General features: G+C 45.7%; 1 protein-coding gene across 5 annotated transcripts in view; it reads left to right on the top strand.

Annotated features, from left to right (window-relative positions):
* The first annotated feature begins 13,054 nt into the window (after positions 1 to 13,054).
* The window catches only part of USP18 (ubiquitin specific peptidase 18), a 28,185-nt gene continuing 20,259 nt past the window's right edge, over positions 13,055 to 20,980 (top strand). For 2 of the 5 annotated variants that reach the window (XM_063623310.1, XM_063623309.1), the window contains exon 1: positions 13,441 to 13,587. The gene's annotated coding sequence lies outside the window, so the exon portion shown is untranslated. Of the gene's footprint in view, positions 13,588 to 20,270; positions 20,567 to 20,980 lie in introns of those variants that run through there. The other 3 variants (XM_063623308.1, XM_055251704.2, XM_063623311.1) reach the window with 3 other exon arrangements.

Genomic DNA, 20,980 nt, shown 5'->3' on the forward strand with positions numbered 1-20,980 from the left:
TTGAGTCCCTGTCTAACCATGGGGACGGCCAGCCCTGTCAGCTTCAATGGTTCTGCTCATGAAGCAGGAGACTGAGTTTCAGAACTGGGGACAAGGGATCCTAGAAAGAGGGTGAGAATGAAAGCGGGTGGCTCTCTACGATTCCCCAAGATAGGTAGTTTTGTACATCTCTCCCCAGCATGGGATTGCCTAGAGACTTAAAATTGTAGAGCAAATTTGGTGAACACTAGGGAAAAGATGGGAATCAGAAGAGAGAATTGCACAATGGCCTTTGACAGGGAGCTTGGTTTGCCTACTGGACTGAACAACTAGAAAACCCGGTCCTGGAATCCCAATGCAGCTCCCTTGGGACACTCTAAATCATATTTACTTACCAAGAAAAATTAATTTCATTGTTAAATATTTTACCCCAGGCATAGAACAATCCATAGTTAACATAATGTCTACTGAATCCTCTTTCACTCTCCACCCCGATTTCTCAAATGCGTTTCTTGGCTCTCTCTCGTTTGAGAGCGTGGGTATCCACATGCAGCCCCTGCTCCAGTTCCAAATTCTCAGCAAGAGTGACACACCTCCAGTCTTCTGACAGAAATCAGCTTAGGTTCCAGAAATGAACCTACTGAGGAAGAAGACAGTATGTTTATTTTCTGTAAACTTGCAGACTCTATCAGCAATTCGATCTGGCTTCATTACTCTGAGTTTTTAAGGATCACCGGGCTGGGGCTGGGCGCGGTGGCTCACGCCTGTAATCTCAGCACTTTGGGAGGCCAAGGCCAGTGGATCGCTTTAGCTCAGGAGTTTGAGATCAGCCTGGGCAACATGGTGAAACCTTGTCTCTATTTAAAGAAAAATAAAGTAAAAGCAGACCTCAGGGGCACTGCCTTTTCTATTAGAATGCAAATATGCTAAAGGGATTGAAAACTTCCCTTTTTGTGAGTCCAAACTAGCCACAATTTTTTTTTTTTTTGAGATGGAGTGTCGCTCTGTCACCCAGGCTGGAGTGCTGTGGCGTGATCTCGGCTCACTGCAACCCCTGCCTCCCAGGTTCAAGTGAGTCTCCTGCCTCAGCCTCCTAAGTAGCTGTGATTACAGGTGCGCACAACCACAACCAGCTAATTTTTGTATTTTTAGTAGAGACAGGGTTTCACCATGTTGGCCAGGCTGGTCTCGAACCTGGCCAGACTTCAGGTGATCTGCCCACCTTGGCCTCCCAAAGAGCTGGGATTACAGGCGTGAGCCACTGTGCCCAGCCCACAGTTTTTTTAAAGTACCATAATTAACTTTTTAAAAGGTTTTGTGGTAAATTTATGTTGTCCACTTTAGGGATGAGGAGAGAGAGGGTGAGTGGGGCAAAAGGAGAGGATATTGGTACTGAGAGAAATTAAATTTCGTAGTGTGTAGGGCAGCCTTCTTCCCTCATGCATTGGAATCCTCAAGAGTAAAGGTGAGTCCTCATATAGCCGTATCTTTTTTCATGAATATGCAGTATGGAACCCCTCATAGGACCTTCTATACACTGCATTTGGAGCTTAGAAACTAAAGCCTCAGGTGTGAGACTGCTTGTTAAGCTCATGGTCTTTGTTTTTTTTTTTTTTTGAGACAGAGTCTCGCTCTGTCGCCCGGGCTGGAGTGCAGTGGCGCAATCTCGGCTCACTGCAAGCTCCGCCTCCCGGGTTCACGCCATTCTCCTGCCTCAGCCTCCGAGTAGCTGGGACTACAGGCGCCCGCCGCCGCGCCCGGCTAATTTTTTGTATTTTTTTTTTTTTTTTTTTTTTTTTTTTGAGACGGAGTCTCGCTCTATCGCCCAGGCTAGAGTGCAGTGGCGCGATCTCGGCTCACTGCAAGCTCCGCCTCCCGGGTTCACGCCATTCTCCTGCCTCAGCCTCTCCGAGTAGCTGGGACTACAGGCGCCCGCCACCGCGCCCGGCTAATTTTTTGTATTTTTTTTTTTAGTAGAGACGGGGTTTCACCGTGGTCTCGATCTCCTGACCTCGTGATCCGCCCGCCTCGGCCTCCCAAAGTGCTGGGATTACAAGCGTGAGCCACCGCGCCCGGCCGTTAAGCTCATGGTCAATGAGTCAGAACACGGTGTTACCAAGCATGCTCCATGGTCTTGCAGTGGAGGGGAAGTAAAAATACAGAAAATGATTTTCCTTATAAATTGCAACACAGGCCGGGCGCAGTGGCTCACGCCTGTAATCCTAGCACTTTGGGAGGCCGAGGGGGGCGGATCACAAGGTCGGGAGATAGAGACCATCCTGGCTAACATGGTGAAACCCCGTCTCTACTAAAAATACAAAAAAAAAAAAAAAAATTAGCCGGGCGTGGTGGCGGGCATCTGTAGTCCCAGCTACTCCGGGAGGCTGAGGCAGGAGAATGGCATGAACCCGGGAGGCAGAGCTTGCAGTGAGCTGAGATCACGCCACTGCACTCCAGCCTGGGCAACAGAGCGAGACTCCGTCTCAAAAAAAAAAAAATTGCAACACAAAAATCACTGGTAAAATGTTAACAAACAGAATCCGTACCATATTGAAAAAAATATAGCAGAAGCCTGGGTGGCATAATGAGATCCTGTCTCTAAAAATACCAAAACCAATCAACTTAGCTGGGCGTGGTGGCACACACCTCTGGTCCCAGCTGCTTGGGAAGCTGAGGCAGGTGGATTGCTTGAGCCCAGGAGTTTGAGGCCAGCCCAGGCAACATAGTGAGATCACAACTCTAAAAGAAAATACCTACGGCACAACTAAGAAGGGTTTATTCTAGGAATTCAACCATGTTTCAATATTAGAAACTTCATCTGTTTCTCCAGATGTCTTAGCATTTTGGAGAAACACTAGAGAAACTGAATAAGGTCAAGAATAAGGCGAGGATGAAGGATGCATAGTACTGCTGCTACTGTTCCAATTGCACTGGAAATATGAGCTAATGCAATTAGAGAAGGAAAAATAATTAAAAGAATAATAATTAGAAAGGGAGATGAAAAATTATCTCTATATGTAGATGATATGATGGAACATGGAAAATCCTGCAGAATTAATGGTAAGACTAATTTAAACAAAATGTAGCTTTCAGGCCGGGCGCAGTGGCTCATGCCTGTAATCCCAGCACTTTGGGAGGCTGAGGCAGGCGGATCACTTGAGGTCAGGAGTTCCACACCAGCCTGGTCAACATGGTGAAACCCCGTCTCTATCAAAAAGATAAAAAATTAGCTGGGCGTGGTGGCATGTACCTGTAATCCCAGCTACTCGGGAGGCTGAGGCAGCAGAATCACTTGAACCCCGGAGGCAGAGGTTGCAGTGAGCTGAGATCGCGCCACTGCACTCCAGCCTGGGCGACAGAGCAAGATCCCATATCAAAAAAAAAAAAAAAAAAAAGTAGGCTTCATCTTATAAACATATAACCAGTCAGGATAGGATATAGTGGAAGAGAAAAAGAGAAAACCTCTATTAACAATAACAATGAAATAGATACTTAGCAAAAACAATTTAGGAAATGTTAGAAGTCTTTATGAGAAAAATTTTAAACTCAAAGACAAAGTAGATGAGCAAATTTAAATGATATTCCTTATATCTCTCAACAAAATAAACCTGCTATTTTCCCTTAATTTATAAATGTAATGTAACCTAATATAAATGCCCACAACCTTTTATTAAAACCTTTCATTGCAAAATAATGATAGATCCATAGGAAGTTGCAAAAATGGTAGACAGAAGTTGAGAGTACCCTTAACCCAGTTTTCTCTAATGACTACATTTGTACAGAATATCAAAACCAGGAAAGTAACATTGACACAAAGTGTGTGTGTACCTCTAGGAAGTTTTATGAAGTACAGAGAGGTCGAGAGTACCCTTAACCCAGTTTTAGTGTTTGTATGGAATATCTTTTTTTCAGTTTTATTATCAACCTTTTTATATCATTATATTCAAAATTTCTTAGGAAATACTTTTCAAAGTATTTCTTAGGAAATTCTTTTTTTTTTTTTGTCAAGGTCTCACTCTCTCGCCCAGCCTGGAGTGCAGTGGCACAATCAGATCACTGAAGCCTTGAGCTCCTGGCCTCAAGCAATCCTCCTGCCTCATTCTCCTAAGTAGCTGGGGCTACAGGTGTCTGCCACCACACCCGGCTAAATTTAAAAAAACATTGGCCGGGCACGGTGGCTCACCCCTGTAATCCCAGCACTTTGGGAGGCCAAGGCGGGTAGATCATGAGGTCAGGAGATCGAGACCATCCTGGCTAACATGGTGAAACCCTGTCTTTACTAAAAAATACAAAAAATTAGCCGGGCGTGTTGGCGGGCTCCTGTAGTCCCAGCTACTTGGGAGGCTGAGGCAGAGCTTGCAGTGAGCCGAGATCGCGCCACTGCACTCCAGCCTGGGCGACAGAGCGAGACTCGGTCTCAAAAAAAAAAAAAAAAAAAAAAAAATTTGTAGGGACAAAGTCTTGCTAAGGGAGGAGACCACCCCTCATATTGTCTTATGCCCAATTTCTGCTTCCAAAGAAAGAAAAAGTAAAAACTAAAAGGCAGAAATAAAATCCACAAGCAGACAGCCCGGCATCACACCCTGGGCCTGGTAGTTAAAGATCGACCCCTGACCTAATTGGTTATATTATCTATAGATTACAGACATTGTATAGAAAAGCAGTGTGGAAATCCCTATCCTGTTTTGTTCCCATCTCATTACCGGTGCATGCAGCCCCCAGTCACGTACCCCCTGCTTGCTCAATCGATCAAGACCGTCTCACGCGCACCCCCTTAGAGTTGTGAGCCCTTAAAAGGGACAGGAATTGCTCACTCGGAGAGCTCGGCTCTTGAGACAGGAGTCTTGCCAATGCCCCCCGCCGAATAAACCCCTTCCTTCTTTAACTCGGTGTCTGAGTTTTGTCTGCGGCTTATGCTGCTACATTGCTATGGTTGCCCAGGTTGGTCTCCAGCTCCTGGGCTCCCTCCTGCCTCAGCGTCCAGTGTGAGCCACTATGCTTGGCTGTTGGTTCTTTTTAAAAAAAAAAAACAAAAACAAAAACAAACAAAAAAACACCTACTCTGCCAATCTGTCTTTTTATTATTTTATTTCTATTTGATTTCAAAATTTTCATGGATGTGGCAAATTTGTTTGCCTCAGTATCATGAAATTGTAAAAACTAGATTTACAAAAAGATATATATATATATATTAAAAGCAACCAGTGTAGTGGTTATTCTAGACTGTGGAATTATAAATAATTTCCCCCCTTGCATGTTTTATATTTTTCAGTTTTTCTACAGTGAATATATACTGCTTTATATTAAGGAAATGTTTATGTTAAGAATACCCAGTAGGCTACAGTTTCAAGATGGATTTTGTGGCCTGAAAGCTGGGGCTGTTGCCAATATTGTAAGGCCTTTGGCTTCCATTTGCTGTGAGATGTGGTACCGATGGAAGGTTGTGAGCAGAGAAGTGACATTATCTGGCCTATGTTTATAAATACCTGCTTATTTACTTATTTATTTAGAGATGGAGTCTCACTCTGTCACCCAGGCTGGAGTGCAGTGGAGCAATCTCAGCTCACTGCAACCTTCACCTCCCAGGTTCAAGTGATTCTCCTGCCTCAGCCTCCCGAGTAGCTGGGATTACAGCCACCTGCCACCATGCCCAGCTAATTTTTGTATTTTTAGTAGAGATGGGGTTTCACCATGTTGGCCCACCTGGTCTTGAACTCTGGACCTCAAGTGATCTACACACCTCAGCCTCCCAAAGTGCTGGGATTACAGGCGTGAGCCACTGAGCCCGGCCGTATGCAGTTTTGTTATATGCATAGATTACATAGTGGTCAAGTCAGGGCTTTTAGGGTATCCATTACCCAAATAATGTGCATTGTACCCAATTAGTAATTACCTATCATGTGACCCCCTCATACTCCTTCACCCTTCCAAGTCTTCATTGTCTGTCACCCCACTCTCTGTCTTCATGTGTACACATTTTTTAGCACCCACTTATGAGTGAGAACAGGTGATATTTGACTTTGTGTGCCTGGCTTGTTTCACTCACCAATCTATCTTTTTATTAGTGTATTTAGACTGTTTGTATTTAATGTAATTACCTGTATATTAAGTCTTAGGCCTTCCATAGAATTTTTTTGTTATCTTTGTTTCCTCTGTTCTTTGTTTCTCTGTTTTCTTTTTCCTACTTTCCTTTGGGTTACTAGCACCTTTTTAGAATTCTATTTTGATATGTCTATAGTGATTTAGTGTGTATCTCTTTGTGTAAATTATTTAATAGCTGCTCTACATATTACATTATATTGATATTTCAGTCTACTAGTATTGACATTTTACCAGTTTGACTGAAGCGTAGAAACTTTACAATTCTTTTAAGTCGTTTTACCCTCTCTCACTTACAATTATCTTAATAATTCTTCTACATACTTCAATAACCATGTTAGACATGTTAAAATTTTTGCTTGGACAAAGATACTCTCGAAAACGCAACAGAAGAACTGTCTAGTGTATTTATCTACTCTTTCTGTTGTTCTGTGTTCCTCCCTGATGTTCTAAGACTTATCATTTCCTTTCTATTTCAAGAATTTCCTTTAGCCAATTTTTTAATGGTAGGTCTGCTGGTGACAAATTCTTAGTAGTTCTTCATCTGAGATTGCCCTTCCATTTTTGAAGGCTGTTTTCACTGGATAATAGAATTCTCGATTGACAGTGCTATTCTTTCAGCACTTGGAAAATACTGTGTCACTTCCTTCTGGTGTCTGTGATTTCAGAGGAGAAATATGCCATCATTTAAAAATTGCTTTTCCCGGCAGGGCGCGGTGGCTCACGCCCGTAATCCCAGCACTTTGGGAGGCCGAGGTGGGCGGATCGTGAGATCAAGAGATTGAGACCATCCTGGCCAACATGGTGAAACCTTGTCTCTACTAAAAATACAAAAATTAGCTGGGCGTGGTGGTGGTCGCCTGTAGTTCCAGCTACTCGGGAGGCTGGCGTGAACTGGGAGGCAGAGGTTGCAGTGAGCCAAGATGTGCCACTGCACTCCAGCCTGGGTGACAGAGCGAGACTCTATCTCAAAAAAAAAAAAAAAAAAAAAAAAATAGGGCAAATGATCTGAAAAAATTTTCATTTTCTCAAAAGAAGACATACTAATGGCCATCAGATATATAAGTAAATGCTTGACATCACTAAGCATCAGAGAAATGCAACTGAAACCACAATAAAATAGGTATCATCTCACCTCAGTTAAAATGGCTATTATCAAAAAGACAGAAAATAACAAATTTTGGGGAGGATGTGGAGAAAAGGGAACCCTCTGTACACCGTTGGTGGAAATGTAAATTCGTACAACCATTGTGGAAAACAGTATGGAGGTTCCTCAAAAAATTGAAACTAGAACTACCATATGATCTAGCAATCCCACTGCTGGGTATACACCCAAAAGAAAGCAAATCAGTATATTGAAGAGATATCTGCACTCCCATGTTTACTGTAGGACTAGTCACAATAGCCAAGATATGGAATCAATCCAAGTGTCCATCAACACATGAATGGATAGAAAACGTGCTAGATACGGCTGGGCATGGTGGCTCACGCCTGTAATCCCACCACTTTGGGAGGCCAAGGAGGGCGGATCATGAGGTCAGGAGATGGAGACCATCCTGGCTAACATGGCGAAACCCTGTCTGTACTAAAAATACAAAAAATTAGCCGGGCGTGGTTGCGGGTGCCTGTAGTCCCAGCTACTCGGAGAGGCTGAGGCAGGAGAATGGCATGAACCCGGGAGGCGGAGCTTGCGATGAGCCGAGATCGTGCCACTGCACTCCAGCCTGGGCCACAGAGCGAGACTCCATCTCATAAAAAAAAAAAAAAAAATGTGCTAGATATACACAGTGGAATACTATTCAGTCATAAAAAGAATGAAATCCTGTCAGTTGTAGCAACATGGATGAAACCACGTTAAGTGAAATAAGCTAGGCACAGAAAGATACATATCCCACCTTCTCACTCCTATGTGGGAGCTAAAAACCTTGATTTCAGGGAGGTGGAGAGTAGAATGATGACTACCAGAGGCTGGCAAGCAATAGGAGGGAGGGAAGGATGAAAAGAGGTTGGTTATGGGTACAAAGATAGTTAGATAGAGGGAATGATAGCACTGTGCAGTGATAATAGTTAACAATAATTTATTGTATATTTCAAAATAGCTGGAAGATTTGGAATGTTCCCAGTACAAAGAAATAATAAACGTTTGAGGTGATGAATACCTTCATCACTCTGATTTGATCATTGCACATTGTATGCATATATCAAAGTATCACACGTAACACATAAATGTGTACAATTAGTATGTATCTATAAAAAGAAACAAAGGAAAAAAGTTGCCGTAAAAACAATGTTGGGATAATTGTCAAAATTTAAATATTGAATATATCATATATGGGAAAGTTGTATGAATATGAAATTATCTGAATTTGGTAATAATTGCACTGGGGTTATGTATGAAAACATCTTTGATCCTATGAGGTTCATATTGGATTATTTAGAGCTGAAGAATGTCGATCTCTTCAATTTACTCTCAAGTAGTCCAGCAAAAGAAAAAAAGTGATTGTGTAAATATATACACATATATACTGTGTACACACACACACAGATGTGTGTGTATGAGACAGAAAATTAGTGAAGGAAGGCTCACAGGGTTGTTATAATATTTGTATAACTTTTCTTTATGTTTAACATTTCTTTTCTAAAATAAAATATTTAATTTTGAATGGTTCTCCATTAAGGCAACAAATTGCCAGAGCCTGGGAAAGGTGACAGATGCCAAGTCATATTCTGTTTGAGTTGCACCCTGAAACCCACGCCAGGAAAATGAAATGTGTTCTGTGACTGCTTCCACTCAACAGCTCCCTCTCCTCCGGAGAATGCGCGTTCCCAAACCAATACTGAGAGGGAGGTTCAATGTTTAATTCATCTTAAAAATTATTTTTTTATATTTGGAAGCATGCAAAATACAGTACAATTTAAAATAAACATCCTGACAAGACGCACAGACGAAAATAGGCAGGAGAAAGTTGTGGAGAGGGACTGAGCAGAGGTCACATGAAACCACGCGTTTGTAGAGAATGTGTTTTGTAAAGGAGTACTACTTTCTCACACATTGCTTCTGTTTTCTTTTTTTAAAAAAAATCACTTGCTTGTTTTTTTTTTTGAGACAGACTCTCGCTCTGTCGCCAGGCTGGAGAGCAGTGGAGCGATCTCGGTTCACTGCAACCTCCGCCTCCTGGGTTCAAGCGATTCCCCTGTCTCAGCCTCCCAAGTAGCTGGGACTACAGATGCACACACCACCATATCCAGCTAATTTTTGTATTTTTAGTAGAGACGAGGTTTCACCATGTTGGCCAGGATGGTCTCAATCTCTTGACCTCACGATCCACCTGCCTCAGCCTCCCAAAGTGCTGGGATTACAGGTGTGAGCCATCGTGCCTGGCCACATCACTTGCCCTTATCCCCTGCAACAAACCCTGTCCTTTCCCCAGGACAAAAATTCTTGTCAGTTTCTATAAATTGTTCCTCACGTTGGGCAAATAGCTTTTTTATAAATAGCTTTCCATTTTGAGGGGAACTAGATTATCCCGTTAAAGTTAGCCAACATCTTCCTCTTTGACCAGGTTTTTAGATAGAATTTTAAAGTGAGGTAGGTAGGTGTGGCCTTTTGTCTCATACTTCTTTATTTTATTTTTTTTAAAGGGAAAAAGAGTAAGAAATTCAGACGATGAGAATTCCAGGGACACTGACAGTATCCCGAATTGGCAGAAATACTGTGTAAACTACAGAAATTGCTTCTCAGGGCCCACACTTTCTTTTGAAACAAATATTATACAGTTTCATTATAAACTCTTTCGTGTATGATTTTGAGAAGTCTTTCCACCAATGCTTTCAAAAAGCACAATCTGTCTTAATAAAAAACTACTACCTGGTAATATTATTTTACATTTTAAAATTGTGAAACAATATTAAGCCTACAGAAAAGTTGCAAGTATAGTCCAAAGAACTTCCTTCTTGAACTATTTGAGAGTCACTTTTCCACGTGACGTTGCATTTCTCCCAAATCCCCTCCTGTGAAGTTACTACCACCTAATCCTCAGACCCCATTCAAGCTTCACCAGTTGTGCCAATATTGTCCTTTACAGCCAAAGGATCCAGTTTGGGATCTCCTGTTCATCTATGACCTCTTTGGTCTCTGCCAGTCTGGAACCGTTCCTCAAAGCTCTCTTTGATTTTCATGAATCATTTGAAGATGGCAGGCCAGCTGATCTGCAGAATGCCCCTCAATTTGGGTTGGCCAGGACCTGCGTCCTGGCGAAGGGGTTCCAGTTACTGACCTTCGACGGGAACAACACGGAAGTGACGCCGCGCTGGCTCCACCCTGTCCTCTGGTGGCACACAATTCCAGTGTTCCCCGAACTGATGACTTTATTGTACTGAATAGTTACATTAATTACATTCTTTATAGTTATAATGTAATATTACATATGAGACCATGGGGTTCATCTGATTAGGTCCGCCCAATTTAGCCTGCCCTGCTTGCTTTGGGTCACTTGCTTTTGTTATTTTTTTTCTGTGAAGCTGAAGGCTGCACCACTGAGCGCTGTAACTTAACCTTGCCGGCTTCCTTACAGATAACATGTATGTCACTACTGTCATGATTGTTCAAATTGTTTTTCAGGAACTTGGGGCAGCTCCTGCCTAGTTCAAACCAGTTGAGACTGTGAGCTTTTTTTTTTCTTCTTCTTCTTTTCTTTTTTTTTTTTGAGACAGAGTCTCGCTGTCACCCAGGCTGGAGTGCAGTGGCACAATCTCGGCTCACTGCAGGCTCCGCCCCCTGGGGTTCACGCCATTCTCCTGCCTCAGCCTCCCGAGTAGCTGGGACTACAGGCGCCCGCCACCACGCCCGGCTAATTTTTTGTATTTTTAGTAAAGACGGGGTTTCACCATGTTAGCCAGGATGGTCTCAATCTCCTGACCTTGTGATCCACCCGCCTCGTACTTCTTTATCTATCTGTGTACACATACTGAAAATCATGGATCCACACTGCTAAGTTCAATTCCAGTTCAACACTAGTGGGCTCATTCTCCCTTTCCTTATTTGTAACTCCTATCTCTGACAGTTTCAACTCTGGCTCCAATTATCCTTAATACATTCAGTTACCTGGTCATCCCCCTGTATGTAACTAATCTGTCATCTCCACCAGCACCCTGCCTTCCCTGGACAGCACACACTGGGCCACTCCAATACCGGGATGTGCCACATCCTCAAATTGCTTGGGCTCTGACACCTGGGCCAGGCTGCACCGGCACCCATTTGTGTCTGACACTGTGCTGGGCAGCCCCACTGTGCTGCCATCCTCTGCAATCTGCTCCGGTCCAGCACCCTGCTTGGGCCACTGTGGAACATACTACACAAACGCCCACTTTGCTTGACACACCTGATGGCCTTAGCACGGAATTGTTCAGGAGGGTACCATGAAGGATGGAAGGAAGAGCCCCATAGAAATGTAATGGAGCCTCACATTATATAGTCCAGCCTCCACCCCAAGGTTCACCCTTGTCCATTCTGCACTGGGGCAGCAACACCAATTACTTTGCTCCACTGACCTACCAAGTTTCAGATAGAATCATTGGATTGACTATTAATAGTTTTCTGCTGATAGTTGCTGCAAGCAACTACAGCTTGCTCCTTAGCCTTCTACCGACTTGCTATATTTAGCATATTTTATCAAATTTTGCAACCTCCTCTCCTCATTGCCCTCACTTGAGTTTTTGAGGTTCCTGTTTGTGGACAAGACTTACCAGATGTATGAAGCTGGTTATATAACTGGTCAGTAAATATAATGAGGACGGACCCTGCACTCAGCACCGTGTACCTGTGTAAACACTATACTGTGCACAGTCCACCAGCCTTCCAGGGAGAACACGCTGCACTGCGCGCGACACTGCCTCCATTCCAGCAGCAATCTAAGCGGAGTCTGGGCTGACGATGGACATGTGGATAGCCTGTATGTATGTGTCTGTGCTCATGCTTCTAACACACATCCACCCTATTATGGACACGTTTATACATTTTCATGCCATGGCATTTTGTACCTTACTGCAGACGCTACCAACGCTTCAGTGAGGTCCTGGCAGCTTTGGGTTTTTGGAGGCTCTCTATTTGTCCATTGCTGCGGGGACGGCTTTCAGAAAGAATGATCGCTTTGGGGGAATTGTACTCTGCTTTCCTGCGCAAATTCCAGCGGCTGGAGTTTGAGACCCCTAGCAGATAACCTTTCTGCCCTTACCCCCATGAGTCTACATACAAGAAATACATCTCTAAAGAGGTAATAAGCCTTTCCGGTGTGCATGTTATAGATCTCCTAACCTTATATATACACAGATGGTCCATCACTTACCGTGGTTTCACTTACGATGTTTCGACTTCATGATGAGTTCACTGGGACTTGACCCATCTTTTTTTTTTTTTTTTTTTTTTTTTTTTTTTTTTTTTTTTGAGAGGGACTCTTGCTCTTGTCGATCTCTGCTCACTGCAACCTCCGCTTCCTAGGTTCAAGTTATTCTCCTGCCTCAGCCTCCTGAGTAGCTGGGATTAAGCGCCACCACCCCCAGCTAATTTTTGTACTTTTAGTAGAGATGGGGGTTTCACTATGTTGGTCAGGCTGGTCTCGAACTCCGGACCTCAGGTGATCCGCCTGCCTCAGCATCCCAAAGTGCTGGGATTACAGGTGTGAGCCACCGCGCCCGGCCTGACCCCTTCTTAAGTGGAGAAATATGTATCTGGATGCCCACAGGGGAGCTCCTAATTACACCACGTGCCGCATCCACGCCACAGGCCGGTGATGTGAAGACAGCCGATCCAAGAAATACAATAGCATTAAGAAAGAAAAAATGCTGCCATGGATACTACCAAACGCCAAATGACTCTAACACGTATGCTAATTGCAAGGACCTTAAAATCGCAAATAAAAAGGCGCCTGTAGGTCGCGCGCGGTGGCTCACACCTGTAATCCCAGCACTTTAGGCGACCGAGGCGGGCGGATCACCTGAGACCAGCCTGGACAACATGGCGGAACCCCATCGCTACTAAAATACAAAACTTAGCCAGGAGTGGTGGCGCATGCCTGTAATCCCAGCTACTCCGGAGGCTGAGGCAGGAGAATCGCTTGAACCCAGGAGGCGGAGTTTGCAGTGAACCGAGAGAGCGCAACCGCAACCGCACTCCAGCCTGGACGACAGAATGAGACTCCGTCTCAAAAAAAAAAAAAAAAAAAAAAAAAAAAGCGAGCACTGGAAGTCTGGAGCAGGTGCGCGGCTGCAACGGCCGCCGCGGGAAGCTCGGGCCGGCAGGGTTTCCCCGCATGCTGGCGCCCGGCTCCCGGTGCGGAGGCTGCTCTAAGTTTCGCTTTCCATTCAGTGGAAAACGAAAGCTGGGCGGTGTGCCGCGAGCGCGGGGCCAGACGAAGGCGGTCCCGGAGCGGAACTTCAGCCTCAGCTCGGTCCCCGCCTCAGTCCCAGCGTGGAAGTCAGCAGCGGAGGCTGGACGCTTGCGTGGCGCTTGAGGCAAGTTTGGGGCTCATTTTGGAAGTTTTCTTTCTAGCACAGACATCCAACTCTGCTCCTATGCCAGTCAGATAATTAAGGAATTAAGTAATAATTGTGCTCTGCAAATTATGATAGTGATCTGTATTTACTACGTGCATATATTGGGCCAATGAATTTTTTTCTAAGCTAATAGAGTTATTTGGACTTTTGACATGACTTTGTGTTTAATTAAAACAAAAAAAGAAATTGCAGAAGTGTTGTAAGCTTGTAAAAAAAATTCAAACAATGCAGACAAATGTGTCTCTCAATCTTCCACTCAGTATCATTTTTGTTTGTACCTTATAAGAAATGTTTCCATGTACAAGTCTTTAAAATCGTTTCGAACTTGCTTTGTCCACTGAGTATATTTTGGACATCTTTTCATGGCAGGACATATAGATATGTTAATAGCATTAAAAATAAAACAAAAAACTGATTCGGCCTGGCATGGTGGCTCACGCCTGTAATCCCAGCACTTTGGGAGATCGAGGAGGGCGGATCACCTGAGGTCAGGAGTTCCAGACCGACATGGAGAAAACCTGTCTCTACTAAAAATACAAAATTAGCCGGGCATGGTGGCACATGCCTGTAATCCCAGCTACTCGGGAGGCTGAGGCAGGAGAATCGCTTGAACCCGTGAGCAGAGGTTGCGGTGAGCCGAGATCGCACCATTGCACTCCAGCCTGGGCGACAGAGCGAAACTGTCTCAAACAAACAAACAAAAAAACCTGATACATAGTAGGGGAAGTACATTGTTTAAACAATGCATGGAGATTTAGTTTGTTTCCAGTTTTTACTGGCACAGATACGGCAATGAATATCATTTTATGTACACATTCATACAAATATATCAGTGGAAAATTCCTAGAAGTGGAATGGCTGGGTCAGTGGGCATTCATATTGAGAAATTGGAAGGATGTTGTCAAACTCTGCAAATCAGAGTATTTTAGTCTTAACCTCTCTTCTTCCCCCCCTTTTCCTTGGAAGAAAGCTAAATTTAGACTTTTAAACACAAAACTCCATTTTGAGACCCCTGAAAATCTGGGTTCAAAGTGTTTGAAAATTAAAGCAGAAGCTTTAATTTGTACTTATTTAGGTATAATTTTTACTTTAAAGTTGTTCCAGACAACAAGGCAAATACTCAAAAGTATTTCATCTGAAGTTTCTTTCTGGTATTGTACAGAGTTGGATGGAGAGTGAATGCAGGTTACTGATGTGTTCGCAGGAACAAAACGGGAGGGAGAGTAACACAGGTGCACGGCTTCATCTTGATTTATCAAAGAACTTGCTTTTGGACTGTTAAAAAATGTGTTGCACAGTTCTGACACTTTTACACAATGATGAGCTCACAAAGGGGAAAATGCTTAACATAAACATGGTTTCAAAGAAGATAAGTCCTAGGTCTTCCACATGAGCTGTTTTTTTCTGAGAGAGTAGTCCCAAAATTTCCCTATTATGTGGTTTTTCATCCAAAGTGTTGTAATCCGTGTGTTCTAACCCGCATATTACGATTACTCAAGAAATGCAAAATAGGCCGGGCGTGGTGGCTCACGCCTGTAATCCCAGCACTTTGGGAGGCCGAGGCGGGTGGATCACGAGGTCAGGAGATCAAGACCATCCTGGCTAACACGGTGCAAACCCGTCTACTAAAAATAAAAAATATTAGCTGGGCTTGGTGGTGGGCGCCTGTAGTCCCAGCTACTCGGGAGGCTGAGGCAGGAGAATGGTGTGAACCTGGGAGGCAGAGCTTGCAGTGAGCCAAGATCGGGCCACTGCACTCCAGCCTGGGCGACAGAGGGAGACTCTGTCTCAAAAAAAAAAAAAAAAGAAAAAAAAAAAGAAAGAAAAAAGAAATGCAAAATAATGTGAACACATCATCGAGACTGCGGTCTACAATTGTGATTGCCATGATGGAGTGGGTCGGAAGACACCTAGGCTGCTTGAATCATGTTCCTAGCAGGTTAATTTTGTTCCTTTAGGGCATCTAAATGTTGGAGTTGGCTTTCCTGGCACAGAGTCCAGTTGTGGGTGGAGTATTGGGTGGAGGCCCCACCCTCCCCAGGTTTTCTGCAGCACATTCCTGGCTTTTCTGGGGCTTCTCTGAGGACCCCGATTGGTCCTGGGGCTACTTTAGTGGTGGGCCTGGGCCAGTTCCTTCTATTGCTCACCTTCCCCGAAGCTTAAGGATAACATTTCGGGAAGATCATGAGAGAACGTGAACCAGAAAAAAAAAAATTCAGGTAGGGTGGGAGCTAAGTTAGTTTAGTATTTGGGTTTTTTTGTTTTGTTTTGTTTGAGACAGAGTCTTGCTCTTATTGCCCAGGCTGGAGTGCAGTGGCACTATCTCGGCTCACTGCAACCTCTGCCTCCCGGGTTCAAGCAATTCTCCTGCCTCAGCCTCCCAAGTAGCTGGGATTACAGGCACCTGACACCATGCCCAGCTAATTTTTGTATTTTTAGTAGAGATGGGGTTTTTGCCATGTTGGCCAGGCTGCTCTCAAACTCCTGACCTCGTGATCTGCCCACCTTGGCCTCCCAAAGTGCTGGGATTACAGGAGTGAGCCACCGCGCCTGGCCTAGGGGTCTTTTTTTGAGTCGGGGGTTGAGTTTGAAAATCCCCTTCCTTGGAATCTACCCACACTGTTTTCTCTGGTGGATGCTTATTGCCCCTGCTAACTTCAGCTGCGGTCTCTCTGCTCGCCTTGCCCTCTCCATCCTCCTTAGATCTTTTAAGCTTCACTTTCATTTCCTTGCTGCCCCATCTCCCTGTCTCCCCAGTGTGATCTGCCCTGAAAGGCTGCTGTATTTTCTGTTTCCCTTTGGGACCGAGCCTGCCCAAATGATCTGCTCCATGAGGTTTTACTGCTATATCCTACTGAAGTATCCAGGAGGTCTTGGCGGAGTAGAGGACAACACCCTGGAAAATGCAGCCTGGAACCTCTCTGCTCTCTTTCATCAGCTTTCCTTCAATGAGCTCAAAATCCTCTTTCTTGCTGATGGAATTGTCTGCTGTCATCATTTCAGCTGATGCCTCCTAGGCTGGGCCTTGTAAGAGGAACAACTGTTTATAACTACTGAAAGTCAATATTTACTACGAAAAAGAGGTTGTTGTTATCCTAGCCATTCAACATGAATTTAAGAATATATTCCAGGCTGGGCGCGGTGGCTCACGCCTGTAATCCCAGCACTTTGGGAGGCCGAGATGGGTGGATCACCTGAGGTCAGGAGTTCAAGACCAGCCTGGCCAACATGGTGAAACCCCGTCTCTACTAAAAATACAAAAATTAGCCATGGGTGGTGGCACACGCCTGTAGTTGCAGCTATTTGGGACACTAAGGCAGGGGAATTGCTTGAACCTGGGAGGCGGAGGTTGCAGTGAGCTGAGATTGTACCACTGCACTCCAGCCTGGGTAAAAAGAGTGAAATTCCGTCTCAAAAAAAAAAAAAAAAAAAAAAAAGAAGGAGACAGGGTCTTGCCCTGTTGCCCAGGCTGGAGTGCCATGGCACAATCATAACTCACTGTGGCCTCAAACTGCTGGGCTCAACTGATTCTCCTGCCTCAGTCTCGCAAGTAGCTGGGACTACAGGTACATGCCACCATGCATGCCAGCCTAATTTTATTTTTATTTTTAGAAACAGGGTCTTGCTATGTTGCCTAGACTGGTCTTGAACTCCTGGCTTCAAGCTATCCTCTTGCCTCAGCCAACCAAAATGCTGGGATTGCAGTTGTGAGCTGCCATGCCTGGCTTTCTATTCTCTATTTCTAGGAGATACGCTTTTTGAGTTTTCACATGTGAGTGTGAACATGTGGTATTTATCTTTCTGTGCCTAGGTTATTCCACTTAACGTAATGTACTCCAGGCTCATCCGTGTTGATGGGAATTACAGGATTTCATTCTCTTATAATGGCGGAATAACATCCCATTGTGTGTATATAGTCCATATGTTCTTTATCCATTCCTCTTTTGATAGACTTAGGTTGATTCCGTATCTCGGGTATTATGTGCTGCAATAAACATGAGAGTGCAGATATCTCTTCAACATACTGATTCCCTTTCCTTTGGATATATATATTCAGCAGTGGCATTACTAGATCATCTGGTATATCTATTTTTGGTTTTTAAGGAATCTCCATACTGTTTTCCATAATGGCTCTACTAATTTACATTCCCACCAATGATTTGGTTCAGTTTATTCCTCACTCTGAGCAGCATGTTAGCTGGACTTAAACCCCGTCCAGCTTGTCTACATCTGGCCCATCACTTGCCAATGCGAAAGGCACTTACTTCTTTGTATCTCAGTTTTCTCATCTGTCAAATGGAAATAAAACAGTAATTAATTCACATGGCTGTGTAAGGATAAATAAGACAGTACATATAAGAGGCTTTCACCTTTTATAAGAAATAGTGCTTAGATGTTACCCATTATTATTATTTCATCTTATTTATTTATTTAGATACAAGGTCTCATTTGTTGCCCAGGCTGGAGTGCAGTGGCATAATCATAGTTCACTGCAGCCTCAAACTCCTGGCCTCAAGTGATCCTCCTCCTTCACCCTTCTCAGTATTTGGGGCCACAGGCATGCACCACTATGCCTATCTAAATTTTTTGGGTATTTTTTTGTAGAGTTTTTTTGGTATTTTTTTGTATGTTACCCGGGCTGGTCTTGAACTCCTGGGCTCAAGTGATCCTCCCACCTCAGCCTCCCAAACTGCTGGGATTACAGGCCTGAGCCACCATGCCACGCCTCATCTCTATATCTTTAGGGTTAGTCACTGGCACCTTAATTTGTTCATTTGGTGATGTCATATTTCTCTGATTGATCTTGATCCTTATGGCTGTGTGTCAATGTCTGTGCATTGACATAGGTACCTAAGCCAGTCTTCATTGCCTGGCTCTGTTTGGGCTCGTCTTTCATCAGGAAACCCATACGAAATTAAGGAGAGGCTGATTGGTCAGGACCCTAAGCCCATGACTGCTTCAGCTATTGTAGTGCTAGGGGGTGCTCTAAGCCCAGGATCACTGTGGTTGGAATTCTTTAGCCACTGAGGCTGACACAGCCCTGGGTTACGCCTGAAGGCCATGGCTGCCGAGACTGGCACAGCACTGGGGCACGCCCAGGACCCACAGCTGTGATGGCGTGCCTGCTGCTGCTGAGGTTATTCAGGGCCCAGGGCCACTGTAGTTGTCAGGTGGTGATGTGGGCCAGATCCCCAGTCCCTGTTACTGGGGCTGTGGATTCTCATCTGGCACTAGGGTGGGGTGAGATCTGCCTGTGGGTACTGGTCTAGTATCAGGGTGATGAGGCTCTGCCCAGTACTGGGTTTTACTGTAGTGAGCCTAGTCCTGGTGACAGGTGACAGCCTGCTGGCAGCCCTCACAGCCCTCGCTCGCTCTCGGCGCCTCCTCGGCCTTGGCGCCCACTCTGGCTGCACTTGACGAGCCCTTCGGCCTGCCGCTGCACTGTGGGAGCCGCTTCCTGGGCTGGCCGAGGCTGGAGTCGGCTCCCTCAGCTTGCCGGGAGGTGTGGAGGGAGAGGCGGGGGCGGGAACCGGGGCTGCACGCAGCGCTTGTGGGCCAGCGCGAGTTCCGGGTGGGCGTGGGCTCGGCGGGCCGGGTACTCGGAGTGGCCGGCTGGCCGGGCCTGCAAGCCCCGGGCAGTGAGGGGCTTAGCACCTGGGCCAGCAGCTGCTGTGCTTGATTTCTCGCCGGGCCTTAGCTGCCTCCTCGCAGGGCAGGGCTCCGGACCTGTAGCCCGCCATGCCTGAGCCTCCCACCCCCTCCGTGGGCTCCTGCGCGGCCCAAGCCTCCCCGACTAGTGCCTCCCCGACTAGCGCCGCCCCCTGCTCCACGGCACCCAGTCCCATTAACCACCCAAGGAGTGCAGGTACACCGCGCGGGACTGGCAGGCAGCTCCACCTGCAGCCCCTGCGTGGGATCCACTGGGTGAAGCCAGCTGGGCTCTTGAGTCTGGTAGGGACTTGGAGAATCTTTATGTCTAGCTAAGGGATTGTAAATACACCAATCGGCACTCTGTATCTAGCTCGAGGTTTGTAAACACACCAATCAGCACCCTGTGTCTAGCTCAGGGTTTGTGAATGCACCAATCAACACTCTGTATCTAGCTACTCTGGTGGGGACTTCGAGAACCTTTATGTCTAGCTAAGGGATTGTAAATACACCAATTGGCAGTCTGTATCTAGCTCAAGGTTTGTAAACACACCAGTCAGCACCCTGTGTCTAGCTCAGGGTTTGTGAATGCACCAGCGGACCCTCTGTATCTAGCTACTCTGGTGGGGACTTGGAGAACCTTTGTGTTCACACTCTGTATCTAGCTAATCTAGTGGAGACGTGGAGAAGTTTTGTGTCTAGCTCAGGGATTGTAAACGCACCCATCAGCACCCTGTCAAAATGGACCAATTAGCTCTCTGTAAAACAGACCAATTGGCTCTCTGTAAAATGGACCAATCAGCAGGATGTGGGTGGGGCCGGATAAGAAAATAAAAGCAGGCTACCCGAGGCAGCGATGGCAACCCGCTCAGGTCCCCTTCTATGGTGTGGAAGCTTTGTTCTTTCATTCTTTGCAATAAATCTTGCTACTGCTCACTCTTTGGGTCCACCCTGTCTTTATGAGCTGTAACACTCACCGCAAAGGTTTGCAGCTTCACTCCTGAAGCCAGGGAGACCACGAACCCACCGGGCAGGAACGGACAACTCCAGATGCGCCGCCTTAAGAGCTGTAACACTCACCGCGAAGGTCCGCAGCTTCGCTGTTAAGCCAGCGAGACCACAAACCCACCAGAAGGAAGAAACTCCAAACACATCCGAACATCAGAAGGAACAAACTCCGAACACGCCGCCTTTAAGAACTGTAACACTCACCGCGAGGGTCCGCGGCGTCATTCTTGAAGTCAGTGAGACCAAGAACCCACCAATTCCGGACACACTGGGTTCCAAGGCAAAGTCCTCCACTTACCTCTTTTTCCCCCAAGCAAACAGTGTCTCTCTTCACACGGCTGTGCTGGGTTGGGGGAGGGTACACGGGTACCCCTATGGCCACTGAAGCTGACACAATATTGGGTCACACCCAGAATCCATGCCAGGAGACCAGCCCAGCACCAGGTTGTGCCCAAGGCCTGCGGGTGCCACAGCCTGCCTGTAGCTAAGGTTTATCTGACTGCTGCAGCCGGCCGGCAGTGATGCGGGCCAGAACACGAGGCTGTCCTGCCAGGGCCGCAGGTCCCCTTGGGTGTTGGGCGGGTTGAGAGGCTTCCTCTGTGTGCCAGCCTGGCATCAGGGGCTGAGGGTTCCTGCTCAGTGCTGGCTTTTACTGATGTGGGCCTGGTCCTGGGTTGTAAAGCAAAGTCCTATG

This window comes from Symphalangus syndactylus, chromosome 18, assembly GCF_028878055.3.
Source record: "Symphalangus syndactylus isolate Jambi chromosome 18, NHGRI_mSymSyn1-v2.1_pri, whole genome shotgun sequence".
In the NCBI taxonomy this organism is placed as follows: domain Eukaryota; kingdom Metazoa; phylum Chordata; class Mammalia; order Primates; family Hylobatidae; genus Symphalangus; species Symphalangus syndactylus.